Source organism: Micropterus dolomieu, linkage group LG12 (assembly GCF_021292245.1).
Source record: "Micropterus dolomieu isolate WLL.071019.BEF.003 ecotype Adirondacks linkage group LG12, ASM2129224v1, whole genome shotgun sequence".
In the NCBI taxonomy this organism is placed as follows: domain Eukaryota; kingdom Metazoa; phylum Chordata; class Actinopteri; order Centrarchiformes; family Centrarchidae; genus Micropterus; species Micropterus dolomieu.
The window spans coordinates 23305739-23316958 of record NC_060161.1 but is presented as its reverse complement, the minus strand read 5'-3'; the positions used below and the strand labels follow the sequence as shown (position 1 = coordinate 23316958).

General features: G+C 42.1%; 1 protein-coding gene across 1 annotated transcript in view; it reads left to right on the top strand.

The window, feature by feature from the left end:
* LOC123979783 (protein mono-ADP-ribosyltransferase PARP15-like) overlaps positions 1 to 11220 on the top strand; it is a 79622-nt gene that overhangs the window by 43564 nt on the left and 24838 nt on the right. The window lies entirely within an intron of this gene.

Genomic DNA, 11220 nt, shown 5'->3' with positions numbered 1-11220 from the left:
ACCGACGCAGTTCGAGTTCCCTCGAAGGGGAACGTCTCGGGTTACGTATGTAACCCTGGTTCCCCGAGAAGGGGAACGAGACACTGCGTCGGCCCACCGCACCTCTCTCCCCGCCTGAAGCGCCTGCTTCATAGTTTAAGCTAATGATGAGTGTGTACAGGTGTGCTTTATACTCCTCCGGTTATTCCGTCACACCTTACCGTTCTAGCAACAAGCCAATAGGATTGGAGTGATTTCATTCACGTTCAGACCTGCTTCGCCTAGAGGCGTTCCCATAGTGTCGTAACCGACGCAGTGTCTCGTTCCCCTTCTCGGGGAACCAGGGTTACATACGTAACCCGAGACGTTTTTGCATCATGGAAAATCTTGTGGCTTTCTCAGGAAACCCTGCAGCAGTAGCAAGACAGCGCAAGTTGGCATAGGGGTTTCAAACATTTTTTAAATGTTAAGGAAATGTATATATATTTCAATTTAATTTGCTGTATCTTCTATTTGTGTAAGTGCACTTGGCAACTGAAGACTTGACACTCACCCAAAGGACAGTGGGCGTCCTACTGCCAAAGGCATTCCCGGTGGCAGCTCATCAGAGCCATCACCCCTCAGAAAACACGTTCTGCAGTCTAAATTACATACATATTAAAACTATTTTTCTACTTACGTTTTTCAAAGCTTCACAATAAAATCCCAAAACCCGTGTAAGTGCTTAACAGAGGGAAATCAACTCATAAAATAGCTAAGGCTAAAACGATTTACTTTTACTCTTTGAAATATACATTATGTGTATGTATATAGTTGTGTAATTATTTATTAACCAGACTATTTAATTGTCATTAGCAGGGTGTTATTTAGGTTGTTATATAACTAGAATATTATTCTTGAAACATGCCACTTTTTATCCATCAGTTTGAAAGAATATTTCAATGTATTGCAGATCAAGAGATCAGGAGAGAGTGCAGAGGAGACTCAGAGTGGGGGTTCTGTCTCGGAAGTAAGTACATGAGACATGAGAGAGGTGTGCACCGAGTTGAATAGCCTAGCAAGGGATGAGGGGATGAGGAAAGAGTAGGTGAAGGGATGAGGGGTTGAAGGAAGGGGTGAGTGGAGTGGGGGGACGAGGGGGGAAGTTGCATGGATGAAGGTAAGGGAAAGGGATTGTGGGTCGAGCAATCTGAGACAAACAAGGCTGGCTTAGTAGCTCTAGTATAGATAGGCTTGTCAGGTAATTTAAGGTGTGGTTGAGGCATGGCCCTGCTCCCAAACCTAACTTAACAAATTAACTTCATTGGTTATACTCTGCACACTTACCATATACATAGATAACTGCTCTTACTGTATATATAGCCATACATTTGCACTCCCCATTGTCTTACTCTGCCCACCCCCTTCTATACTTTCACATATCACATATTCTGTATATATCGGCGTAACGTCACTGTATGATGTAAGATAGAGCATAATAGCACTCATCTGTAAAAACACTATGATTCTGCACTTCTGGTTAGATGCCAACTGTTAACTCTCATTAGCTCTGTACCCGTGTTCTGCATAATGACAATAAAGTAGATTCCAATCTAAGTGTAATTGGATTACCTTCATTAAGTGGTACATGCTTTGCGAACATCAAGTCCAGCAATGTAAACAGAAATGCTATATTTAATTATGTTGCCAATCAAGTCAGATTTGGCATAATGTTCAATAATATAATTTATAAGAACTAAAATGCTGAGAATGCCTTGCATTACCTGAATGCTTATGGTGTAAACATGTTTTGTGGTATTTCAACAAACTTTTATGTCCCCTAAAGGTACTGCAAATGTTCCTGTAGTGTTGCATTTTCCTACAGCTTTCAGTTTGCTGTAGGAAGATGTGTTGGCATGAGGACTGTTAACATCAACCCCGCTTTAGTTTCATTACGCTGGCTCCTAATATGTTTTAGAATTCAAATGTTAGTGATCACTTTTAAAGCTCTTCATGGCCTCCCAACCTGTTATATCTCTGACCTTTTAGTCCCATACGCACCAGCACGTACCTTGAGATCCCCAGGCAAAGGTTTTTTGTCTGTTCCAGAGTCTCAACTGAAAACTAAAGGGGACAGAGCGTTTGCTGTCAGGGCCCCGAGGCTCTGGAACAGCCTGCCCGAGGCATTATTATTATTAAGGTAACAAAATATGTAATGTGTGCCTGAAATGTCACAGGGAAAACGTCCAACCCCTGAGGGGCATTTTTAGACATGCAGCTGTCATAAAGGGTTGCGGTCCTGGTACACAGAATCCAAAAATGAAAATGAATCCACAGTACTTGCCTGTTCATGACGATGAATGTGATCCTTTCTCTGACTCTCATCTGGGCGCTCTCCAGCACAGGATAACTCCACTTATTATCACATTAAAGTTTCTGCAGGGAGCACAATTTAAAACTTTTCAAAAACTGTTTTTTTTTTCACACAAACTGGCTCAGGGAATGTGACAAAAGGAGTCCATGCAAGGTACTTAATTAGGGATCTAAGCAGTGAAGCTCTTGGAGCCCTATTGGTTTTCTCCGCTAAAAGTGTTTGGGCAGGAAAAACTGCTGGACATAAATTCACCAAAATTGGCACGTAGGTTGCAAATTCCACCCACTACTCAGGCAAAAAAAATAGCCCTCATAGACCTCATGGTGGCGCTATTACAGTCAGCAACAGCTTTGTTTAGAGTGGAAATTATTTTCTTTATTTAAATGTCTGGATTCATCTGCATTTCCAATGTTCCAATTTTGCCAATCGACCTGAAACTTTGGCAGGATCATCCACGGACATCGCTGATCAAAAGTTATCAAAAGAATTTTGATGCGTCAATCTGTTTTTTTCCCATAAATTTTTACTTTTGTGTCTTTGTGTGTATTTACGTACAATTTTATATAAATGCCCATAAATCAAAATTGGCTTAAGCTATTGTTGCCAAACTTGACGCGTTTGTTCAGATGATCGGTCCAAGCTTCACTGAGCAGTCCTGGGATATTCTTCCACTAGGGGGCGCTACACTTGCAAAAAGTTTATACCTCGCTGTATGGATTCATTCAAAATTCGGTTTGTACTACTCAGTTCATTCATAAAATTGGTAATGATTCTGCAAAGTGGGCGTGACTTCTTACAACAAATGTAAATTTCTAGACATTTCTCATTCTTAATTTCAAAAATCTAAGAAAATCATCCATACGTCCTTTTTTTCAGCACATCCACTGACATGTGACAAACATTTGCCTCACTACAACCTATGGTCAATTCAGAAGTCAGTCACTTTAAATTTTTCAGAATATGGTAAATCAATTAAGATCTGTATCTCCACAAGTCTTTCTTCAAACGCTACCAAACTCAACAGAGTCGTTCTCCAGATGGCCAATATCAAGGGTTTCAAAGGGTTTTCAGATCTGTTAAACAGTGAGTCTGCGGTGATATTCAGTATTTTGCTCTAACTTGTACAATTATGCACAACATTTTCTTTTTAACTCTTTTTAACTTTAAAGTTTTGGATCAAATGCTACCAAATAACACACCCAAATCCGGCCGAATGATCCGTGATTTATTTCAGAATTTTCTCAAACATCTTGACTGTCGTAAGCATTTTCAGTTTGAACTGACAAAACTATCCAGGTCTGGCACTACCTAAATTTGTGAGAATGTGTGATGAAACAGCCTCTCACCAGTAGCTCAGTCAGTAATTTAAGTCCAGTCTACTCTGGAAATCTGCAGGTCCAGGGTTCAAATTCCAAGGTGTTCAGATCATAGTAGTTCACTATGTTCACTATTCACACTTATGTGGATACCATGACACTTTCATCTTATTATTCTCTGCTTAAAAATGTTTTTGCAGCTTAAACTTTAAATCTTGGAAACACAAAATGTCAGGTGGGTTGAACATTACACCCAGTAGTCAGGTACATATAATGACACTCTTTAATCTTAAGGTGATGCTGTAAAAATCAAGTTTCCCCAGTTATATCAAAGTCCAAATTCTTTCATCACTTTAATCTCTTAAGTCATCTGCGTCTGTTCTTCTTCTGTGAAAAAGTCAAATGTTGCATTTTTCACAACTTGCTTGGATCCCGATCATGCAGCTATATTTAAAACAAGTATTGTTTATTAAACTAAAATTAACAAAAGTGCAAAAGAAAGTGCATGTATGTATTTTTAAGGCACCTTCTCAATATCATTCTAATAAGAGCAATCAGAATAACAGGCAAATAATAGTAAGTAAATGAATAAATAAATAATGGTAACAACAAACATTAGTCAAAGTAATCTGAATTTCTTAAATATTATTAATTAGTTTCACACATTACACTGGAAACAAATCAACAATTCAACAATCTCCCAAATCTCCCAAGCAGCTCTAAATTAGTTTGTTATCACAAATTTTCAGCTTGTACCTTTTCAACCTGTACACTTAAGACAGACTTGTGATTTGATCATCATTTCATGTACTATTTTCTCCCCATTGCAGCTGGAGCACTTCAGTGTCAAGCCTGCATAAATGATCAGTGTTCAAGCACAGAACCAACAACATGTCACAGACGATCTGTATAAACAGCTTCCATTCAAGGTAGTCTTTTCTTTTTGTCATATATTACTTGTCAGTGAAATACATGAACTGCAAAGTTTTGTGTTCTGTCAACATGAACAAACTTTGTAGATATTTCAACTGGAACTACAGTACCTCAAATCTTCAAAGGTTGCACATCATTGTCCATGTTTTAAGTTTTCAATTCAATTCAATTTTATTTATATAGCGCCAAATCACAACAACAGTTATCTCACAATGCTTTTCATAAAAGAGCAGGTGTAGACTCTGTGATGCTATTTACAGAAGCCCAACAGTTCCCACCAAGAGCAGCACTAGGCGACAGAGGCAAGGTGCTGGTCATATAATTAGAATATCATCAAAAAGTTTATTTATTTCAGTAATTCCATTCAAAAAGTGAAACTTGGATATTATATTCATTCATTACATACAGACTGATATATTTCAAATGTTTATTTCATTTAATTGTGATGATTAAAACTGAAAACTAATGAAAATCCCTATTTCAGTATCTCCGACAATTAGAATATTACTGAAGACCAATACAAAAAAAGGATTTTTAGAAATGTTGGCCAACTGAAAAGTATGAACATGAAAAGTATGAGCATGTACAGCACTCAATACTTAGCTGAATTACTGCAACAATGCGGCGTGGCATGGAGTCCATCAGTCTGTGGCTCTGCTCACTGCTCGGGGTGGCTGTGGCTCAGGAGAGCGGGTTGGCCGTTAATCGGAAGGTCGGCGGTACAATCCCTTGCTTGTCGAAGTGGGCAAGATACTGAACCCCGAATTGCCCCTGGCGGCTATTCCACCAGTTACCTGTTAGTTTCCGTTTGAGCACTTAGGCTCAGTGTATGAATGTGTATGACTGGTGAATGCAGATGAAAAGCACTTTGAGTGGTCGAAAAGACTAGAAAGGCACTATACAAATACAGAGCATTTACATTTATATGTGTTATGAGAGCCCAGGTTGCTCTGATAGTGGCCTTCAGCTCTTCTGCATTGTTGGGTCTGGCGTATCGCATCTTCCTCTTCACAATACCCCATAGATTTTCTATAGGGTTAAGGTCAGGCCAGTTTGCTGGCCAATTAAGAACAGGGATACCATGGTCCTTAAACCAGGTCCTGGTAGCTTTGGCACTGTGTGCAGGTGCCAAGTCCTGTTGGAAAATGAAATCTGCATCTCCATAAAGTTGGTCAGCAGCAGGAAGCATGAAGTGCTCTAAAACTTCCTGGTAGACGGCTGCGTTGACCTTGGACCTCAGAAAACTCAGTGGACCAACAGCAGCAGATGACATGGCACCCCAAACCATCACTGACTGTGGAAACTTTACACTGGACTTCAAGCAACGTGGATTCTGTGCCTCTCCTCTCTTCCTCCAGACTCTGGGACCTTGATTTCCAAAGGAAATGCAAAATTTACCTTCATCAGAGAACATAACTTTGGACCACTCAGCAGCAGTCCAGTCCTTTTTGTCTTTAGCCCAGGAGAGACACTTCTGACGCTGTGTCTTGTTCAAGAGTGGCTTGACACAAGGAATGCGACAGCTGAAACCCATGTCTTGCATACGTCTGTGCGTGGTGGTTCTTGAAGCACTGACTCCAGCTGCAGTCCACTCATTGTGAATCTCCCCCACATTTTTGAATGGGTTTTGTTTCACAATCCTCTCCAGGGTGCAGTTATCCCTATTGCTTGTACACTTTTTCTACCTCATCTTTTCCTTCCCTTCGCCTCTCTATTAATATGCTTGGACACAGAACTCTGTGAACAGCCAGCCTTTTAAGCAATGACGTTTTGTGTCTTGCCCTCCTTGTGCAAGGTGTCTATGGTCGTCTTTTGGACAGCAGTCTTCCCCATGATTGTGTAGCCTACAGAACTAGACTGAGAGACCACTTAAAGGCCTTGCAGGGGTTTTGAGTTGATTAGCTGATTAGAGTGTGGCTCCAGGTGTCTTCAATATTTAACCTTTTCACAATATTCTAATATTCTTTCTGAGATACTGATTTTGGGATTTTCATTAGTTGTCAGTTATAATCATCAAAATTAAAAGGAATGAACACTTGAAATATATCAGTCTGTGTGGGATGAATGTATACATTATACAAGTTTCACTTTTTGAATGGATGGCATTACTGAAATAAATCTGGCCGACCGGATCAGCTGTTAGCTGTAAACAAACCACAGGGCTAACGCTAACGTTGCTATGTGGCTGTCTTTTAATGTTTTAATGACCGGGTCCGTTTGTTTTGGAGAGGAGACGACCTCTGTGATAATTCAGCTCCCGGTAGAACTCTGTCAGGGCTCTGAAGTGGAGCGGACCCAGAACAACTCTCATCAGCTGTTAGCTGTAAACACTAGCAGGACTAAAGTTTCGGGAAGGCTGTGTTAAAACTATGGCACAACATCACTGCTCTGTAATAATGTTATGCTTTATTAAATGTCACAAAATTATCAAAATAGATATCAGTCCAGTGACTGTTACCTGACAACCGACTTGACTCTCATTCCCCGGTACTGGCAATTACTCAGCCTGCTGAGTGAAGACAGACTCTGAAGACCCAGCGGTGAACGATTAGTTAATTATGGTGCGTTCCATTTGACATGGGAAGTCGGAATTTCCGAGTTCCCAGTCGTAACTTTCAACTGGAACGCCCCCTGAAGTCGGATTTCCGACTCGGGAAGTCGGGAGAACCGCACTACCCCGACTTCGTGATCCAAGATGGCTGTCGGGGTATCAACAGTTGGTGAAAGCTGTAGTTTATACTGTTTATTTGCACTTCTGTGTACTTGTGACTCATATAAATGTTCGTACACAAAGTGCTGTCCAACATCTGTCTGTGGACGTGTTGCTACAGTGTTTAGTGTGAGTAAATACCGCACAATGCGTTTTTTTAATCAACCAGCGAATCAATAGCTAACCTGACTAGTTGTAAACAAACAGCTGGCCGAGCGAGGTTTTCCGACTTGTTAACTGGAACGCTGTCAACTCGGGTGTGACGTCATTCCCAGCTCCGACCTCTGACCTCCGAGGTAAATGGAACGCAGCATTACTGCTCCACAGTAACCGAGCTGTCACGTGACAAATGAACGACTCAAACCCAGACACCCACAGTTGAGAGTCGTGAACTAATCAATACTTTTTCCTGTGCTGACGGAGCCCATGCAGCTGCCGTGAGACGAGTGAACGAGGGCGCCAAGACTATTCACGCATGCGTGAAAATGAACGAATTATTAGGCCTACTTACTGAGACAACCCTTTCCTCCTGAGTCACATACAAGATTAGGTCAAATGAACAAAACGTTCTTTGAATGACACAACACTAGCATTTTGAAAGTCTAACCGGACGTTGCATTTTGTTGTTGCTTAGCGTTGCTAACTTGAGCCTTAAAAGTCTAAAAGCGACGCTAACCTGCCTGAGTCTGGACACTCAGGTCGCATCTGATGCGACTTTCACGTCACTGTAGAGCAGCTTTTCTGCTGTAAACGGAGCCGCGCTGAACGAAAAAGCTCCACAAAAAGCCTTTATCAAACACGTGGCTCTCGTCCTCCTCTACCTCGCTATCATCTACTCACAAATTCCCTTTCTACTACACCTGAAATCCACCGGACCGGACGAGCTCTCTTCTGAGTATGTGCATGCGGACACAGTGCGGAGAGAGAGAGAGACGGAGGGAGTGAGTTGTGGGGCAGTTGCGTTGTCCAGCGCCAGAAACCATAATCAAAAGAACAGAAAGTTGTAAACACTTGTCATTATTCGGGATAAATGTGACCCGAGAGAGGACAATAAAAAACGGGAGTCTCCCGTGAGCTAACCGGAGCTAACCTCTGTTGCTCCTTGTTTACTTCTGTAGCCTGCAACAGCGTGGTGCGTGTGACGTCGTGTTATTCTTCTGCGCATGCGGGTCACTTTCAGGTCGCGGACAGAACACACTGGCCACATTTAAACAGTAATGTGAAAATCGGATCTGGGGAAAAAATCGGAATTGAGTATTAAGGCCTGCAGTCTGAAAGTAGCCTATGTGACGAGTCGGGAGTGAGAATGTGTTGACTGTAAAAAGGGGGAAGTGAAGAGGAAACGCACCGCTTATGTTGCATTCCAGACCGGTCGGAACTGGGAAATTTCCACGTTGAAATATCCGACTTCTGACCTTTTGACATTTCTGGTCATTTTTAACATCTTCCTGAATAACTTTTAGGCAGAGAAGATGACTTTCAGAGATTGTTTACTGTAATAACATTGACAAAATATTCATCATATCAATTTACATACCGAACAAGTATCACTATTTAATACTAGTATGTAGCCTATTCTTTTAATTTAATAGCCTACTGTAATTTGCTTTTTAGTTTATTGTTTACCATTTGCAATGTGTGCTTCCATGGGAGCTGCCATTGTTGTGTGACGTCATTCGGCTGCTACTCCTGAAGTCTGGGTATTTTTCTCCCAAGTGGCGTTCCATGGTAGCCTACTTTTTATAGTTGGAGGTCAGAAAGTTCCCAGTTTCGAGTTGCCTTGAATGCAGCATTAGTAAATGAAAGTGAAAATAAGTAGTTCAGGGCACACCCGTCACTGTAGTGCTCTCCGGCAAATAGAAGTGCCACACTTCTGCAAGTTCCGAATTGCAGGAAAAATGGGTGAATACCAACATCCTTTGTTCTTCGAAGCTAAAGATCTGTCAGACAGAGAGAAGGACAAGATCAGGAGATACTTTCAGAAAAGACGAGATTCTGGGGGAGGTGATTGCGGGATGATTGAAAAGGCTGGGGGCAACATGTATAAAATCAGTTTCAAGGAAAAAGAAGGTAAGAGATCCAATGGGGTTAAAGTGAATTATAGGTTGAATACACTTTGCAGTTTGTCTAAATCTAGTTTTTGGGGGGACCTTGAACTTTGTTGTATTTTTTACAGACCAGGAAAGAGTTTTGCAGAGGAAGTTTCACACCATCTCCCTCCCTTCTGGAGAAGTACGTCTGACTGTGAGCCGAACCAATTTGCCACAGAACCCTGATCAGCCCTCCACGAGTCAGTTACAGGTGAGAGTATTGTCTTTTAGAAACCTTGGTTGGTGCTTTCATGATTATGGTAAACACAAACGTCAGAGCCCATTGATCTGGCCCAACCGTATGGGGGATTTCTGAGTAGAAGTAACATCTGATAATCAAAATGTTATGTGTTGTAGTGCTGGGTGAGTTTATAGATAATGAAATGTAATATTCTTATTAGACGTATACATTGTTATAAATAAGTTGATTTGATATTGTTTTTATTCTTTAGACAAAAGCAAACACAAAAGGCCTTGAGAAGATTTTCAAGATAGATATTTTCCTCCTGTATTACCTGAGAGACAGCCCTAAGGCATCAAAAGTCCTTCAGAAGCAACTCTCTTCTATCGGCTGCACAGCGGAGCTAAACTTTGATGAAGAGGAGGCAGTGGTTAGGGGGGATATAGAGAAGGGGCCTGGAGGGGCCTCTAGCAGTGCTGCAGAGAAATGGGAGTTACAGGTGGATCGGGTCTTTATCAGCCTTACTGAGAGCTACCTCTGCTATCATGTGATTGAGACGAAACAACTAAAGATTCTACTGCAGGACGTCTCGACTGATGATATCAAAGTGTACACAGAGAACGGTTATGCTGTGGTTGTGGGAGAAGTTCAGGCTGTGAAGGAAAAGATTGCATTCCTAGAAAAGAGCCTGCCAACCCGGAAGGAACTGCCAGTTGTGGAGAAGCAGTTCAAACTGGTGGAAGAAGAGTTTAGTCGAGAAATGCGTGCACATTGGCCAGAGGTCAAAATCCACAGAGGTAACGCCATGATTATCTTTGAAGGCCCTGACAAGGAGGTGCAGTCAGGAGCGACAAAACATGATGAACTGATCAAAAAGGTGAAGGAAAAGAGAGTTATGCTCCCCACAGATTTAATAAACTTCATAACATTCAGTGGTGCAATCTCCAAGTACCAAACTCGCTTCCAACAGAGCCTCAGAAATCCTGTTTCCCTAGAGGTGGGGTCAGACCTGGTCCTGTCCAGTTTGTCCTCTGATGCTCTGGATGAGGCTGAGGCAGCAGTGCAGAGAGACCTGAGTGTGGCCACTGTGCAGCTGCAGGGAGCTGCAGCTGTACCTCCAGATCTAGACAGAGTGAAAGAAATCATGATCAGAGCCAAGAACAAGGAAAACAGTGGGGAGCTCAGAGTGGACGTCAGCTTCATACCAGGACCCAGTGGAACCACAGTCACCAAAGTACGACTTGTGGGCTACAGTCAAAATGTGAACAAGCTGAAAGAGGTTCTGCACGACTACCAGATGAACCAAGTCGGGACACAAGAAGTACTGAACCTACCACATCCTGAACTGGTTGACTGTTTTGATAAATTCTTAGCACTGATTGGCATGAAACAGACCAAGGTGACCTTAAAAGTCTCACATTCCCCATATCCATGTGTGCTTGTGTCTGGCCCCCATTGTCTGGTCCAGGAGGCCCAGCAGGCCCTAATCTCAGCTCTAGCCAGTCTGACATCAGACACTTTGGTTCTAGATGGACCAGGGGCTCAGCGTTACTTCCAAACAGAGGGCAAAGAAAGCAAGGAGCTGGTAGAGAGCTCCTGTCAGGTCCTGATCAGGGAACAGAAATCACGAAGTATCAGAAGCCCGAGCAGCCTCACAC